Source organism: Acomys minous (genome assembly GCF_964271855.1).
Source record: "Acomys minous genome assembly, chromosome: 1".
Lineage (NCBI taxonomy): Eukaryota > Metazoa > Chordata > Mammalia > Rodentia > Muridae > Acomys > Acomys minous.
The window spans coordinates 52,370,201-52,388,523 of NC_140483.1; the positions used below are offsets into that span (position 1 = coordinate 52,370,201).

The 18,323-nt window shown below is 40.6% G+C and overlaps 1 long non-coding RNA gene across 1 annotated transcript in view; it reads left to right on the forward strand.

Moving 5' to 3' along the window:
* Positions 1-344: 344 nt before the first annotated feature.
* The window catches only part of LOC311599980, a 32,955-nt gene continuing 14,976 nt past the window's right edge, over positions 345-18,323 (forward strand). The window contains exon 1 of the long non-coding RNA XR_014780085.1: positions 345-539. This is a non-coding gene — a long non-coding RNA (uncharacterized lncRNA). The remainder of the gene's footprint in view (positions 540-18,323) is intronic.

Consider the following 18,323-nt stretch of genomic DNA (forward strand, 5'->3'; position numbering starts at 1 on the left):
AGATGAGGCAGCAGTATTGTGCCATCAAATCTCCCAGCCCTGGAGCAAATGATGAGGCGTGTTCTCTTCCTTATTTTCATTTGCAGGTGCAATCATTTACAACTAAATGGCAGGACTGTCTCTCACACAAGCAGTTAATATGCTCTAGAATTTTCCCAGGAACCAGATGGCATGCATTTCATACCAAACTTGTTGAAATAAGAACTAAAGTCATCTGCCAGTAAGTTGCATGGAAGTTTTCCACAGTCTCCTTAGGTGACCCCGTGTAAGGTTTTGAAGTTTTTGAGGTCAGGAAGCTTATAAATATTCAGTCCTCAGTGACTCATTTCCAGGGCTGTGGTGGAGTAATTATAGAATAATTCTAGTTAGCCATCAATGAATATATTCTGACTTCAGCTCATATTGGAATGTCTTTTTCCCTTATTGTCTTTCGTTTGTTTTTGCATGTCTTCCTAACTCAGAGTGCCACCTAAGGAGAAGCAGATGAATCGAAGGAGCCAGAGGCAACACAGTTTTCTCTCTCTATGGCCTCTATCAAGGTGAGCCCAAAACTTCAGAGGATATGTGAACATGTAGAAACTATACTTTAAAATGTAAGTACTCTGGCCCAAACAGCATCTGTAATTAATACTCTAATTTTCCTTGGAATGATAGCCTAAACCCTACACTCATCTTTAGTGGGTAGAGTCATGTGATGTGGGATTGTGTTTCCCACTCAGTTCAGCCAGGCATAGCCAGTGAAAGACAACTGAGGCATTCTTGTTGAAAGGCTTCAGAATAAGTGTCCTTTTCCTTAGAGGGTGTGAACATGGAGATGCTGTGGCCATCTCGTTACCATTCAGAGGGCCTCTTAGAGGATAAAGCAAGGGTGGAAGATCTTAAAGTGGGAAAAGAAAATAGATGGAATATCACTGTTGTTATTGTTATAAAGAAAAGTACATCTCTCATTAGCTTGAGTTACTATGATCTGGATTTTCCGCTATGATAAGATTAAAAATATATACTGTAAGTTATGTATTATATAAGAATATTATATAATATATATCATCTGTGCTATCCCTGATTATGAAAAAAATAATATTTTGCTCCAAGGCATAGATGAAGTATCTCTATAATAATTTTATGCTCAATTTTTGGAATAGTATAAATTTTCTTAGAAATATGAGTCAAAATTCTCATTTTATCTAAACACCAAGACATGGGTGGATGGCTTCTCCATTCTCACACAAGGAGACAGTGTGATGAGAATCAGTGGAGACCTGAGTGAAGAAAATGTTTCTGTCCATGAACTGTTCATTTGGAAACAGTCATACTTTTGGACAGCAAGAACATATGTGGAAAGGTTGCATTTTCCCCATATGTGAAGAAAACCACATAATTTATTTTTCTAAGAGAAAAAAAGAAAAGAAAACACTATTTCAGATGCCATGTATATATGATTTTCTTTGTCATTCTGAGTTTGGCTTTCCACTTCATTTGTTTCAAAATGGCTCTGGATGGATTTATAAGGCATAACTAGGGCCTCTCTAGTCTATTTCTCACGGTGGTTGTGGCAGACGTCTTTACTACACTGTTGTTCTCCCCACCTCTACAAACACACACACACATACACACAGTGTATCATCCTCAAAATTTGTCCCAGACTCTGAGATTTGTGCCTTCATCAGCTTAGTCCTAGCCTGTGACTCTCATCATGATCTAAAATGTTTGCTGCCATGAATACATGTGTTTTAGTGTTAAAACATATTCTCGTTTCAATCAATTTTTTCCTTCTTCCTTGGTGTTTATGCATGTGTGTGTTATATAATATTCTATATACACGTGTCTATAATTGAGCTTTCCCTTGTGGGGACGTACTCCTGGATACTGTCCCATTTGCCTTTCAATCTCACCATCTACGAGGTACTATTTCCACCTGTCTATATCTGGTTGTGTCTCCTTGAGGTCAGGTTGATCTGACCTGAGAGCTGTGGGTGGAAGACATGTGACTCAAGTCCTAGAGCAGTTACTTTCCCCAGGCCTCCTGTAGCCAATTACCTGCCTTCTGTCGCCCAGGGCACAGAAGCAACCAAAGAATGTGTAAGTGCCCTTCTCTTTGCTTAAGCCATTAAAGCTTCCAGGGTTGTGTCACTTAAAGTGTATTCTATCACATTTGCTGAGTCTTTCCTGGTTTATTTAATTCTCAATATCAAAAATAAGGCCGTTCCCATGTGTTGTCACTGCTTTCTTCCCATCTGAGAGGAAATATAGCTTCCACCATGCTGCAATGGCAAACATACAGTGCTGGCTTTCTGTGCTTATTTTATGCCATCTTCACTTGCTGTGGCATCCTCTACCCGCTCCTGATGATGTCCTTTTCCCCACCTTCTCTGATAGGCCAGACTCTTGGCTTGATTCTTCTGTTCTCCAAGGCTAGGTCCTAAAATGAAAGTTTGAGGATGAGGATGATGATCACCATCATCACCATCATCATCATCTTCATCTTCATCTTCATTATCATCCAGAGCATCAGAGCATGCAGTGAAGTGGCCTGGATTTAAATTCAAGCTTAGCCACTTGTCCCCTATATAAACTTAGGGCAGAATATTTAACTTCTTAGAGTCTCAATTTCCCTTTCAGTAAAATGAGGGTAGGATGAAATGGTTAACTAGGGTTGTTGTGTAGCATTGTAATGATGATAATTGATATAATGCATGCAAGGATTTTAGTAAGGATTGAGAACCAATACTGCTGACTCTGTTCCAACCAAGCACTCCCTAGCTCCCTCGTGTGCAGTGTGCAGAATTTGTCTTCTAAGGTCTCTGTGCCATGAATTGTGCCTGTACTGCTCTCTAAGCCTCATCTCCAAATGCAAAACTAATACACCTGCTGCCTTTACGGTGATAATCATAAGGACACCACGTTGGAAGGGAAAAAACAACCTCAAATACATGTTTCATCCTCTGCTGTGTAAACAACAGGGAGTCTAATTCTCTACAGTATTCCCCCTCTTGCAATTCTCAGTGTTCTTGCTGCCCAAATACTGTGTTCCACAAGTCTACCATGGCTGTGGCTTGGACGACCTGAACAATTACTGCTATGAAGTTCTTCAGAGCCTACTTCACAACCAGTTATGGGTCAGACGTTAGTGTCCCCTTAAAAGTCATGGTGAGGTTCAATGTGGCAATGCTAATAGCAGACCTATTTGGGGAGATATTGGATTATGAAGACAAGGCCTTTTTGAATGGAAGATACTGTCAATGAGCATTGAGCCCTTAGCAGATGCTGAATCTGATAGCACCTTGATCTCAGACTTCCCACTTTCTACAACTATAGAAAGTTCTAAGTGTCTGACCAATTACAGAGCCCAAGACATTTTGTTATAGCAACACAGATAGACCAAAAGACCACTTAATTACCCAGCTAGTCTAGGAACATTGCTTGACCTATACCAGTATTATTCCCTAAGACCAACGGAGGCTTCCACCAAGTCTTCCAGTCGCCTTGGAAATAAAATATGTCATGAAGAAATTGATAAAATAGCCTCTGTGAAGAGGAGAGGCCTGAGGCCCATGAGTATAAAGCTAGCACTTGGGAGACTGCCAAATAGCTCAACATCTAGCTAAGAGAAGCCCACTGCAGAATATAGAACAAATTCTTTAAGGATCCAAGAAAAAAATGGCCATTCTTCAATCCAAAGACTCTTTCTTGATGAAGGCTTGCCCTTTCTTTGTGTCGACACTATCAATTGTGCAAACACGGGAATGAGTGTAGCTGAAACATCATACCTACAGTCAGAGAGCCAAAACTATCAGAACAGAAACCTACAGCAGGAGAAAGAGAATGGAGGAAAACAGAGCTCACTAGCTCTGGCCTCAGCTAGTGTGGGCCAGATCCCCAGCCTAAGACCTGGTAAGTGCATAACCACAGAGAACCTGCTCACTGAACAGTTGTTTCTTCCCAACTAAGATGAGGATGATTACAGCAGGAGGATGGTAACAGACAGATGCTCAGTGACACAGCTCACTTGAAGGACACAGGATAGTGTCCACCATCATAATCAGTAGGTAGCACTCGGCATTGCCAGAGTTCATATCCTATTCTGGGCACTGTGCTAAGAACTTTACGTAAGTTTTACCCTATCAGCCAAATACTGTTGTTTGTTAGTGCATGTACAGAGGGGTTAAAGTAACTCTTGCAAGGTCAGAGCTGAGGGAGGAACATAAAGATGACTCCTTTTCTTTTCCCATTGTCCTGAATCCACAAAATGCACAGCTTCCATACAGTGTATTGAAAATGACAGCACACTCACTGAACAAGCAAGCCATTACAGGAAGGTCTGTGTTTCTTCAGCCTGGTTCCCGCAGAAGGAGATGAAAAGGAGGTGAAAATGTGCCTGTCAGTTCTTTTGTTCTGTTTTGTTTTCTTCCTTTATATTTGTACTCCATAAGTTTGATCTTTTATGGCCTCTTGTTAGTGCATGTGCACACACGAACACACACACACAACTCCATCTCAAAACCCACCTTCTAGTTAGTTATCCCAGAGACATTAAAATGAACTACACCTAAATGACCTCTCCCAAAGGGAGACAGAGGAAATTTTCCACTTTCAAAGGCATTTACCACGTGTGTGCCCTAGAATGTCGAAGTCTTAAATTCCTTTCACGTCCATTACTCAGTTAAACCAAGTGTTTGCAAATACATTCCCAACTTTAACATCAAGCACTTCCAACGTGCGGCTGATGCTTAAGGGAACTCTCTTGACAGAACTCCCTTGCTGGGTTCTAATCCCATCTCTCTACTCTTTTCAGAACATCCTCATTTGGATGCCCAACTACTAAGCAGGGAACAGAAATAAGGAACAACTTTATGATTCACTGTGTGGCTTTGGGAGCTAGAGAGATAGCTTGGTGACTCTCAGTACTTGTTGGTCTTGCAGAGAACCCAGATGCTATTCCCAACACTCACATGGAGGGTCATAATCATGTTTAGTTTCAGTCCCAGGGTATCTGATGCCCCCTTCTGACCTCCCCAGGGACTAAGCATGAGTGTGTTGCATGAACCTAAACACAAGTAAGACATTTACACACATAAAATAATCCTAAAAAAATAAAAAGTGAAAATAAAGTGTGGCTTTAGGTTTTTCCAGCCTAATTTGAATCCCTGTTCTACTATTTTAAGCTCTGTGACCTTTGAACATCTTAAACAACCTTTGAGATTCAGATATTGTACCTGTAAAATGGGACCGGCAACAGAGCTCTTACCACTGTGAGAACAGTTGTGGGTGTCTGGCCACCTTGGAGACAAGCCTAATGATGTGTCTGTGAGCCAGCTTCCAGACTGGCTTGATTGAGATGGGAAGACCAACTCTAAGTTCTCCCATCCAGGTACTAACCAGGCCTGACCCTGCTTAGCTTCCGAGATCAGACAAGATCAGGCATGTTCAGGGTGGTATGGCCGGAGACCGGAAGACCAACTCTAAATGCAAACAGCAGACAGTGCCATCACCTGGCCTGTGGTTCTGGACTGAGTACAGTGGAGAAGGCAAGCTGAGTAGAATCCTACATCTCCATCTGCTTCCTCACTGTGTCTACAACATGAGCAGTCTCCCATGACTTCTGGCTGTGACAGAGTCTCTCTGACTGAACGCCAAAGTAATTCTTTCCTTCAGTTGCTTTTCTTGGGTATTTTCCCCCAACGACGAGAACAGCAACGTGTCAGTAGGAAATCATACCTTTAAAGCAGAGCAGAACGGTGCTTATCACTTGGGCCCGATAGATATTTTCTACCTCTTTTATAGAATTATCATTATGTGCATATTAATTGCATCTCTCTTCATTATTCATATGTAAATCTCTAGACACAATATTCTTTTTCCTCAAATGACTGAAATCTTGTAGCTTTCTTTTATTTATCATTTTGTCATGTCCTATTTAAATTCTTCATAGACTAGCACAGAATATCAATTAAGAAATAAATTATTAATTACTAAGTCAATGTTGATCAGCACATACTTATTTTTTTTTCAAAAGCTTCTCTCATTCTCTTTATTCCTGATGTCAGGACCCTGGATGAAGCGTCTACCTCTGCTGCCTCATCCCAATCCATGCGGCCTTCCGACTGAGTACTCCTCGCCATGCAGGGATTTGTCTCATTGTTTCCTCACGTTTCCAAGACATAGCTCTTAACCTGTCATCCTACAACAATGTGCTCCAGTTAGCACTGAAAGCATCTGGAGTTCCCTTCCCAATTTGGTCCCACCCCATGGTCAGTCCCACACCCCAGAGTCTTCACCTTCGTCACTCGTCAAATATGCTGAATATGGTCCAGCCTGTGTCAGCCACCAGGAGTCCCTCGAGCTTTGAAACAAAAACCTGATTAAGCCACTTCTGAACATTTACCGTTGATAGCTCTGCCTTTACAATAAAACAGTGCCTCTGCTGGCATGTTTATAGAGTCAGCTATATCTTACGCACCATGCTGAGAAAGGGTGAACAAGATGTAATCCTGCCTCTACATTGTGACAAATATTGTAAGACAGAAAGATGTCCTGTGAACTTAGCCCCAGCTTATCTGTAGCTCTTCTCCACTTCTTACTTGGATTCAACTTCTCAGTCTTAATTAGTTCCCAGCAACTGTCCAAACATGCTGTGCTCCCACATCCTCCTTGGAAGACTTCCTTAAGTCTTGGGTACCCATCTTCTATGTTTCTAGGAAGACTAGGGAGAATTCCTATCAGTCTTTCCAGTCGGTCAGCTGTTAACGCCTGTGGTAGCCATGACATATCATAAGCCAATGATCTGCTAGTCTATTTTGACTATTGGCATTTAATGTCAGGGTATTTGGTTATCTCCTTCACAAAATGAGAACCAGGTAATTGAGTAACTCTGTCTTTCCTTAAGAGAATTCATCTCTCCCTGAAAGCACTGTATTCCTTTCCAGAGATCATGTGTCCTAACATTACTTTTTTTTCCTTAGGACAGGGCTCTCACTATGGAGCACAGCCTCATATGGAGCTGGCAATCTTCCTGTCTCATCCTCCCAAATAGCTGGACTTCCAGGCTAGGCCAACATACCCAGTGTCTTAGCTTCCTTCCTGCTCCCTATGGGCTCCATTCTCTTTACAACTTAACATTTGCCAGCTGAGATCTAGTTTTCTAGGACTGAAACTAACTAGCAGGTCAATAATCTTGAAAGTGAACAAAACTTGTTTCAATATTCATTGAAGTCCAGAAACACCATTTCTAAACCTCAGTGCTTTCCTTCCTATAGTGAGCTCTTAAGAGACTAGGACTGTCAAAAGTGCACTCCTGGCAAAACCCTGAAGTAGCCAGAACATGATAGAGGATCTAAGTCTGCTTCTCCACCCACCCACCCATCCATCCATCCATCCATCCATCATCCATCCATCATCCATCCATCCATCCATCCATCCACCCATCATCCATCCCTCTGCATATCTTTCTATCTACCTACATATTATCTATACAATAATGCTTTGCTGATTTACTTGTTTTATCAAGCTGTATTTAAAAAATAAAAAAACCTCAGGGCCTGATTTTTATTGCCTTGTTAGAAAATAAAACTAACACTGATGCCCACACAAAGACTTGTGCTCAGAGATTTTCCACTCACTAAACACATGAATAAATTATCAGTGCACTCAGCAGAGGCCTCCTCGCCTGCTTCCTAGAGAAAGTAAGGTATTAGGCAGGCACTCCCTCCACTGTTCGTGTCCACGTCCATCTCCAGGTCCGCAATGGGAGAGCACGCCTGCAGATCAGTATAGGACTTAACCTCTTTCTGCCTTCGCATGGCTGTCTGCCACCAGCTAACACTCACTCCATGTCTTTATTACCTTTAACCACTGCCTGAACTGTCCACATCAGGAGTGAATGCCACTTAGCCCAGTGTCCTGGGTCTGCTGTATCTCATACAGATGATGGTACCTTAATAAGTGTCTGTGGAATAAATATAAAAATCTGAATCCTTGTTTTCTTGTGATTTACCTTTTTGAAGATATCAGAATGCTACAGATCTTCCATGAATATGGAAGATTCGTGGCTCTTCTATAACTGGGTGACCCAGATAATGGAAATCTTTTCTTTAAATTGTGCAGACTTCCTGCTTTACGTTGTCTCTGAAGTTTCGAAAGAAGATCCTGCCTCAGAGCATACTTGTGTCTGCTCACCCTTCCTCAGAACGCCCTTCCCCGAGGTTTCTCCTCAGCTGCTCCCTCCCACTCTTGCTCTGTTTGATGTCATCTAAGTGCAATCGGTTCCCACACCCTCCACTCTCCCCAGCCCATCCTTGATTTATTCTATGGTTTAATTTACACACCATTCTTTTAATGGCATATTTATTTATTGTATGTGTCTTACACTCATGGGCATATATATATGTATGAATTTTATAGATTTTTTTGTTCATTTCATGTCTTTATTTCTTACTCTTACAATGGTACCTGCCACATTGCTGTGCTGTATTTTTATCTTAAATTATTACACAAATATTTATGAAGGAAAGGATGCATAGCAGGCAATACTGAGAGGAGGGTTAGTGTAATGAGTATGAGAAAGAGGTGCTTCTACCTTTTCTTTAACTATATACATGATTTTATAGTATTTTGGTTTTTTTCTGAGACAAGGTTTCTCTGTGTATATAGAATATTTTTATAAAGTATATTCTTAAAATTTACAGAATAAATTATATAAATCTGAAAGAGATGGGGTACATGTCCTGCCTACTTTGTGTTTGTGTGTGTTGACAGATGTACCTCACTCTGAGCAAAGTACTCAGAATTGTTGTAATAATTGCATATAAATTTACATGTCTGGAGAAGATCCGTGATTTCATGACTATGAAAGAACTTTCATCCTACAGTCCTCAATAAAATAGCTCAGAAATGCTAATGAAAATATTTCGAGGACGACGTCAACAGAAACACAAACATTAAAGTTGTGAGGAGACTAACAGAGAACAGTTTTTCAGGCAAGGCAAACAATCACTTGACCTAAGAGGAGGCCGATGAGAGCAGATTCCATGACAGGACAAAACAGAGGAGGATTTCTTAGATATTGGGTGAAGGGAGAGAGGAGGGACCAGGAGAACCTGGGTGAGCTGTCGGTGTTTGGTGCCGCTCTGATCCTGAAAGGAGCGAGAGACGGAGGTTGATAGAAGTGCCCTAGACTGTCAAGCAGTCGAAGGAATGTTCAGTAAGACCATCAAAGAGACCTCAAGTTAGAGTGAGCTGTCAAAGGAGTTCTGCATCTCCCAGGAATGGGGCTGACTTAGCGCAGGCACAGCACTCTTCGATGAAGACTCATAGAAAAGGACGGGCATAGCACCACGGAGACCTTGGCAGTGTTGGAGCAAAGCTGCTATATTAATAACTTCTGTAAGTGAGCAAACTCCTCTAAATCACTTTAGGGGAGAAAGGATTTATTGTGGCTCAAGGTTTTAGAGTTGTGGTGTTTGAATAAATGGCTCCCAAAGGCTCATGAGGAGATGTGGCATTATGAGGAGGTGTGGCCCTCTTGGAGTAGATGTGGCCTTGTGGAGGAAGTATGTTATCGGTCATGCACTTTGAGGTTTCCAAAGTTCAAGTCAGGCCCAGTCTCCACCACCCCTCCCTCTCTCTCCCTCCCTCCCTCCCCTCCACCCTCTCTGTCTCCCCTCTCTCCCTCCCTCAGTCCCTCCCTCTCTTTTTCCCTCCCCACTTGTATCTTTTCTCCAGCTCTACATCTGCCTGTGCACTGTCATGCTTCCTGCCATGATGGTAATGGACTAAACCTCTGAACCATAAGCCAGCCCCAATTAAATGCTTTCCTTTATAAGAGTTGCCATGAGCACGATGTCTCCTCACAGCAATAGAAAGCCTAAGACAGGAGCATGGCCATCTTGTTTGGGAAAAACTGAGTCTAGGAGTGGCACAAAGCCAGAGCAGGAGAGATCTCCACATACTGGCCCATGGAGAAGTGAAGGAAAATGAATGTGCATGCTCTTTTGGCTTTTTTCCTTAACCCTCTTTTTTTTTTTTTTTTTATTCAGTCCTGGGTCTCAGTTTATGGGAGTGCGGTCATTCTCTCTCCAGGCATGTCTTCTTTCCTCAGTGACTCCTCTCTAGAAAAGTGCTCATTAACAGTATTAGTAAACTTCTAGCCAACAGATCCTAAAGTAAGAGTAAAGATACAATCAATCAATATGGTAGCTCCTTGTTCCCAGGATACTCCATGACCTCCAGGTACCTGGGTAAAAGATATGATCAAACTTTGCACTGGAGAGATGGCTCGGCCATTAAAGATGTGATCAAACCTGATATTTGCTGGGTTTTTTTTTCTGTATATTGTCTTAGGATTGTCATTGCAGTGACAAAACACCACTATAAAAAATCAACTTTAAGAGCAAAGAGTTCTTCTACCGAGGGACACTTAGGCTATTTCCATGTTCTGACTATTATGTATAAAGCAGCTATGAATATGGTTGAGCACATGTCCCTGTTGTGTGTTAGGGCATTTTCTGGGTATATTCTAAGGAGTGGGATAGCTGGGTCCTGAGGAAGCCCTATTCCCATTTTTCTGAGAAAACGCCAGATAGCTTTCCAAAGTGGTTGTACTAGTTTGCATTCCCACCAGCAATGAAGGAGTGTTCCTCTCTCTCCACATCTTTGCCAACATGTGGTGGCATTTGAGTTTTTTATCTTAGCCATTCTGATGAGTGTAAGGTGGAATCTCAGTGTCGTTTTGATTTGCATTTCTCTGATGACTAACGAGGACGAGCATTTCTAAGTGTCCCTATGTAGAAGAATGGACTAAGAAACTGTGGTACATTTACACTATGGAGTACTACTCAGCTATTAAAAACAAGGAATTTCTGAAATTTGTGGACAAATGGATTGATCTAGAAATTAGCATAATGAGTGTGTTTACCCAGAAGCAAAAAGAGACAAATGGTATATACTCACTTATATCAAAACACTAGTTCAAGGGATACGTTCCATGAAAAACTTTACTTACCAAAAAAGTGGGTCAGAGGAGAGGACATCCTATTGAGACTTTAGGCGAGAGTAGCATGGAAGAATGGGGAAATAGTAGGACCCACAGGGTCCTGGAAACCTACAAGAAGAACTTTATGACAGGCAGATCTGGTTCTGGGATCCTCCTCAAACTAAGGCACCAGCCAAGGAGAATATAGGCAGTAAACTTCGAACCCCTACCAAGACCTAGCCGACGAACATGATATTCTCCACCGTTGAGTGGAGAGTGAGATCTGACTCTCACAGGAAATCTGGTGCCCCTTTTCTGACCACGTCCCCTGGATGGGGAGGCCTGGCGGCACTCAGAGGAAAGATAGCAAGTTACCAAGAAGAGACTCGATATTCTAAGAGCATATATAGGGGGAGGAGGTCTCCCTCAATCACAGACATAGGGGAGGGGAGAAGGGGGGAAGTGGGAGGGAGGGAAGAATGGGAGGAAACAGGGGAAGGGCTAGCAATCAAGATGTAATATGAACAAATTAATAAAAAATATTTAATAAAAAAATAATAAAATAAATCCCTGGGAAAAAAAGAGCAAAAGATTTATTGCATTATGTAGTTCATCATTGAAGGAAGTCAAGACATGAACTCCAACAGAGCAGGGACACTGATGCAGAAACCATGGAGGGGTGCAGCTTACTGGCTTTCCCCCAACACTTACTCACCCTGCTTTCTTAAAGAACCCAGGACCATCAGCCCAGGGGTGGCACCACCCTCAATGGACTGGGCCTTCCACATCAATCCTGAATTGAGAAGATGCCATGCAGACTTGCCTCCAGCCTGACCTTAGGAAGGTATTTTCTCAATTAAGGTTTCTTGGTTTCAGATGATTCTAGCTTGTGTCAAGTTAACATAAAGTTAACTAGCACATAAAATATATACAAAAAACTAATTAATAACATAAGTCCAATGTCAAATTAACAATAATGATAAAATAGAATACTATGCTCTAATAAGAGGTACAGGAAGGAGGTCACTTTTGAAAGAGTCAAGAAAAATATTAACGTTCTGGACTATGGCTAACTACAGGAGCTGAAAGGGGAGCATAGAGAGCTGCTGAGAAGAAAGGACAATTGGACCAAGAGTGAAAAGGAAGATAGTAAGTTCATAGTGTAAAAAACTTCATGACCATAATTTCAACAACATAGAGAGTGGAGAAATTTCTTTCACAAAGAAAGAAATCCATTGTTCTGTCCAGGAAAAAAATAACTGATGGTCTATTAAAGAAGTCACAAACTGCAATTCAAAATCTACTAAGAAAGAAAAGAAAGACATCACTGGTGAGTTCTACCAGGTGCTTAGAGAAGAAATAACACCATTTTTACATAACTGCTTCTAAGAAATTGACAAAGACCAACACTACTCAGACACATAAACTAGATGATAAATATTCAAGGAGGACCATTACAGACCTTGGTCTCATGATCACAGATATAAGCTTTAACAACGTTTTAACAATAAAATCCAACATCTAAAACTCTAAAAGAGACTTCGACATGTGATTTTTTTCCATTAATTAATTAATTAATTTACTTTACACATCTAACAAAACTTCCCCTCCCTCCTCTCCTCCCAGTCCCTTCCGTCTCACCTCCCCTCCCCCCATGCCCTCTTCCCTTTCTCCTCAAAGAAGAGAAGACCTCCTTTGGCTATCAACCTGCATTGGCATATCAACTGTTAGTAAGACTTGGCCCATCTTCTTCTACTGAGCCTAGACAAAGGTGTTGAGATAAGGGAAAGGGAGCCAAAGGCAGGGAACAGAGTCAGAGGCAGCCCCTGTTCCTTCTGTTAGAGGTCCCACATGAGGACCAAGCTGTATGTCTGTTACATATGTGGGAAGTAGGGAGCTAGGTCCATCCCATGGATGATCTCTGGTTGGTGGTTCAGTCTCTGTGAGCCCCATGGGCCCAGGTTAGTTGATTCTGTAGGTTTTCTTGTGATGTTCTTGACTCTCTGACTCTTTCAATCCTTTCTCCCCTTCTTCCACAAGGTACCCTAAGGTCTACCTCATCTTGACCTCTCGTCTCATCTTCATCAGGCCAAGTTATGGCCAGATATCTGGTTAAAGGATCCAGTGTGTGTTGAAGGTTAGGAGAACAGTTTCAGAAGTGCACTTAAAGTGGTGAGCTAAGTAGCAGGTGGCCATTCCTCAGCATATCATCCTCTGCTTTGAATATAATTCTTTCTCATAGTCTGACTGCTTGAACTGAAAGATAGGTCTCAACTCTCCTCTTTTTAGAGTTACACCATCATTGTTTGAGGTTATAGACAGCAAGTGTTAAGACATCTCAGTCTGTATAATCATGTTAGCCAAGTATGTACAGGATGGATCTCTGAGTATATAGTATATACACAGTATGTGTGTGTGTATGTGTGTGTGTGTGTGTGTGTGTGTGTGTGTGTGTGTACTATCTGTGTGTTTAGGCATAGTATCAAACTTACTTGACATTTAAAAAGCACCTATGAAAAGCCTGCAATAACATCTTACTAAATATTAAAAATTCTGGTTTTCTCCCTGATAGTAGGCAACCGGTTCTTATGACTTCCATTTAGTATTACATAGGACAACCTAACCATTGAAATAAAGCCTAACAAAAGTTTCTAGTTGATAATAAAAAATAAAATTAGCCGGGCGGTGGTGGCGCACGCCTTTAATCCCAGCACTCGGGAGGCAGAGGCAGGCGGATTGCTGTGAGTTCGAGGCCAGCGTGGTCTACAAAGTGAGTCCAGGACAGTCAAGAGTCAAGGCTACACAGAGAAACCCTGTCTCGAAAAACCAAAAAATAAATAAATAAATAAAATAAAATAAAATAAAATTATACCTTTTCATGGATACCTTAATTCACTTTTGAAAAATCATCAAAGTATTAAAATTTGTTCCTTATATATAATAATCCCTGAACAGAGATTCAGAGTACATGGCTAACATACAAAATCAGAGGTGTTTATTAACAAATAAGAAAAGAAATTCAAAACAAATACCAGTTAAAATAACATCAAACACTTAAAATACATATACAAATATAACAAATAATTTGCAAAACAGGCTCTATATTGAAAACTCAGAAATATTAGTCATAGAGTTTAAAGCCTTAAAGCATGGTCATATATTATCATGCTCTTGAGTTAGAAGAGTGAAATATTTTAAAATGTCATTTTTTTCCCTTCTGCTGTATTTACTCAATTATCAGTGTCAAAGTCACATTTCTCATATACCCCTCCTTCCTAGGACAGTACTGCCTGTAGTCGGCTGAGCCCTCACACATCAGTCAGCAATCATGAAAATGCCCCGTAGATATGTCTACAGGCCCATCTGATGAAGGCAGTTCCCCAGTTGAGAGTCCCTCTTGCCAGGTGTCAAATTGTGTTTTCATACAATATATTCTGATCATAGTTTTCTTCCCCCTCCCAAGCTGTTCCAGATCCTTCCTACTCCATACCCACCCACCCCTCTCTCTCTCATTAGAAAACAGGCATTGAAAAATAAATAATAAAGTATATAAAGAGAATAGGTCAAAACAAAAAGAAAAAAAAAGATCCAAAGGAAAAGCACAAGAAACATATGCAGGCACAGGTATGAATACCTCGACAATCAATGTCCTGCTGGCCTTAAATTTTTCAACACTTTTAAAAAGACTAATATCTCTTTAAATATCCAGTCTCTCAACAAGTTACATAATTTCTTACTCCCAGTGGAATAATCAGAGCATAAAAACAATCATCCTTAAGCAAAACCAAACGCCAACAATGTACATGGTTCTGTGCTTGATGTCTGGAACTCCTTGTTTTCTGGGCTCCAGAGGGCTTTGGTAGCTGCACTTCTCTAGCTCTCTTGTCCTCAGCACACAGCTCGTCTCCTAGGCTTGGACTAACTCCACTCCACACCTTCCACTGTCCTTTTGGCTTTCTCATAGTCCTGGCATCCCCAAGACCCCATGTCTTTACTGTAACTGATGCACCAGCTGGCCTGGTGGCTTTTCTTAGCCTCCCGTCGCACCAAGCCTTAGCTTCTTCTCCATGACAGTTTCAGGACTATGGGCTCCACAAGGGCTGCAGCTGACACTGAGGAAATACTTTCCAGAAGATTTTTTTTTCCTTCAGCAATGCTGGTTTCTTTCATCACAGCTGACTTTTCAGCCCCAGGTAACCAGTACTGAGTGTCCCAGGAGAGAAAAGGTTTCTCTTTAGTGATGCTGGTCTCTTGCTAGCCTCAGTTACTTCTTACACTCCAGCTAACCAAAACCCACAGATACTTAATTCAAAACATAACTTAAGTATCTCTGATGGGGTCTTTGAAAGGTTTTCAAACTTCCCTTTGACTCTGGGAGCTAAATGTCCACTGTCTACATTGCTCTCAGCCATGTTTTCCAAGTCCCTACATGAGCTCATTATCGTCTAAGCACTTAGTAAACTTTCCAACCCAAACTTCAAAATGTCACTTTAATTCTCCCCCAAAACATCATGGTCGGGTCTACCACAGAAACACACTAGGATATTGGGATCATAAAGAAATAGAAAACCTGAACACATCCACAAAAGAAAGATTAAATCAGTAACAGTGATTAAAAAAAAAAAACATAAGAAAAAAGTCATAGCTCAGTAATTTCATGGGAATATTCTATGAAATATATCTTAACTATCTATCTTCTTGAGGTTTTATGACTCTCCTCTCAAAGTAGAATGACATTTTTAAGCTCGGTTCGTGAGGCTCCAATCACTCTGATACTAAAGCCACATAAACACACTACAAGGGAACTGTAATCCAGCAAGTGCAAACTTTCTCAGCAAAATACTAGCAAACAAAGATCAACAGCATATCAAAGGGAGTAAACTACCCTGACAAAATGAAATTTATCCCTGGACACACGTAGGATTAGCATATACAAATTAATCAATATGACTCACCACATTAACAGAATGAAAAAAGAAACTACATCAATAATATCTCAGTAAATTGAATAAAAGCATCTGATGGATTACTGCGTCCTTTCATGATAAAACTCTCATCAGTCAGTATGGAAGGAGACTCATTGGACATATCCAAGGACCTCTTATGAGAAGACCAAGGTGCTGTGATAATCAATGTGGAAAGTAGAAAAAAAATTTTTCTTTAAAATATGATACAGAGCAAGTGTTGCCCCCTCTTGCCACATTTGTTCAGTGAAGTACTCTAAGTCTGAGCCAAAGAATCACAAAAGAAAAATTAATGATATGCAAATCAGAAAAAGAAGTGAAATTATTTGTTTGGAGTTAACATGAGCTTGTGTTTCTAAAGACTCCACACTAAAAAAAAAATGTTTTTTGCAACTAATAGTAACAATACTGTATACAAAAATCAATATATAACATTTGGTTGCCTAATATATTAACAAAAGCTTATCTGAAAGAGACATGGAAAGGCAATCACAATTATGATGTTAAAAAATAAATCAAATACTTATACCAATAAATTTTACTAGGAAGGTAAAGTGTCTGCAAGCTAAAAACATAAAACATTTCTGAATGTAAATAATTTATAAAATTGGAGACACTATCTTATATTCATGAAGAGATAATATTCTTTTTTTGTTTTGTTTCTGGTTTTTTTTTTTCATTCAAAATATTGTTTTATTGCGGGATATAGTCTATGAATTGATTTTTTTGCCTTCAACAAATAAATGGGAGTGACTGTGGAATGTTTACTTTTAAATATACAGATTACATTTCAAGAGACAGACTTGTAATCTTTTCTCAGCAGCACATGCCCATTTTTTTAGCAAGAGGGTGATGTGGCAAATCCTGCATAGTCGCTTCCTGTAACAACATCCACTACCCTCACCCCATTCATTGATTTTAGTAACTCATTTGCCAATGGTGGAAGTTGTCATTTTCCAAAACTGCTAATTACTATTTCTTGTTTGAAATGTTCATTCCTGAAGAGAATGCCCATCACAGTGTCATTTCCAGCTGAAGATCAGGGGGGGCATCAGCAGAGAGCATTGACTAGGATTTCTAATGCTGGAGTTGTGCTGGTTAAACTGAATCTAGAGTGGGGGGTTAACTATTTTTAATATATTTTATCAATTTATTCATATTACATCTCAATTGTTAGCCCATCCTTTGTATCCTCCCATTCCTCCCTCCTTCCCATTTTTCCCTTACTCCCCTCCCCTATGGCTGTGACTGAGGGGGACCTCCTCCCCCTGTATATGCTCATAGGGTATCAAGTCTCTTCTTGGTAGCCTGCTATCCTTCCTCTGAGTGCCACCTTGCCTTCCCCTCCAGGGGACGTGGCAGCAGAGTTTGTGTGAAAGTCAGACCCCACTTTCCACTCAACTGTGAAGAATGTCCTGTCCATTGGCTAGATCTGGGTAGGGGTTTGAAGTTTACTGCAAGTATTGTCCTTGGTTGTGCCATAGTTTGAGCAGGACCCCTTGGCCCAGATCTACCCATTATAATGTTTTTTGTGTAGGTTTTTAGGACCCTCTGAATCCTTCTATTTCCCCATTCTCCCATGCTTCTCTCACCTAGAGTCCCAATAAGATGTCCTCCCCTCTGACCCACTTTCCTGGTAAGTGAAGATTTTCATGGGACATGCACCTTGGGCTAGTGTCCAAATATAAGTGAGTATATACCATTTGACTCTTTCTGCTTCTGGGTTAACGCACTCATTATGATCATTTCTAGTTCAATTCCACTAAGGTAATATTCTTAAAATAAACTTCACATGTGACCCCAAATGATGCACAGAGCCATTGATGTGCCTGTAAAAATAGAAGAACGGTGCTCAGTTGCAGAATGGCTATTTGGCATGAGGGAGTTCCTCTCTTCAATCACTACAAATAAATAAATTGTTTTAAAACATAAAATTCCAATGTCAATTTTACAGAGATTAAGACGACACTTTAAAAAAAATTTACACAGAACCAAAAACAACGGAAAAGCTTTATACTCTTGACAACGAAAAGTTGGAAGCACACTTCTTGATTCCCTATAGAATTGCAGTAATCCAAATAGCTTGTTACCAGCATGAAGACAGATAAACAAACCAGACGGAAAGCTAGAAGAAAACTCACATTTATTTATCTATAACCCACTGAGAGTAACAGAGCGTATGTGGCCAACAAATGCTCAACAAGAGCACCAAGAACACAGGAAAGAGAATGGACAATCTCGTCAGCTAACACTGCTGGGAAATTGGATATCCACATGTAAAATAATGGAATTGGACATGTTATGCATAAAAATCAACACAAAGTGGATTAAAGATTTAAATATTAGCCAGAAAAAGCAAATGCTCCTACAAGGAAATGGGAGAATGGTCTTGC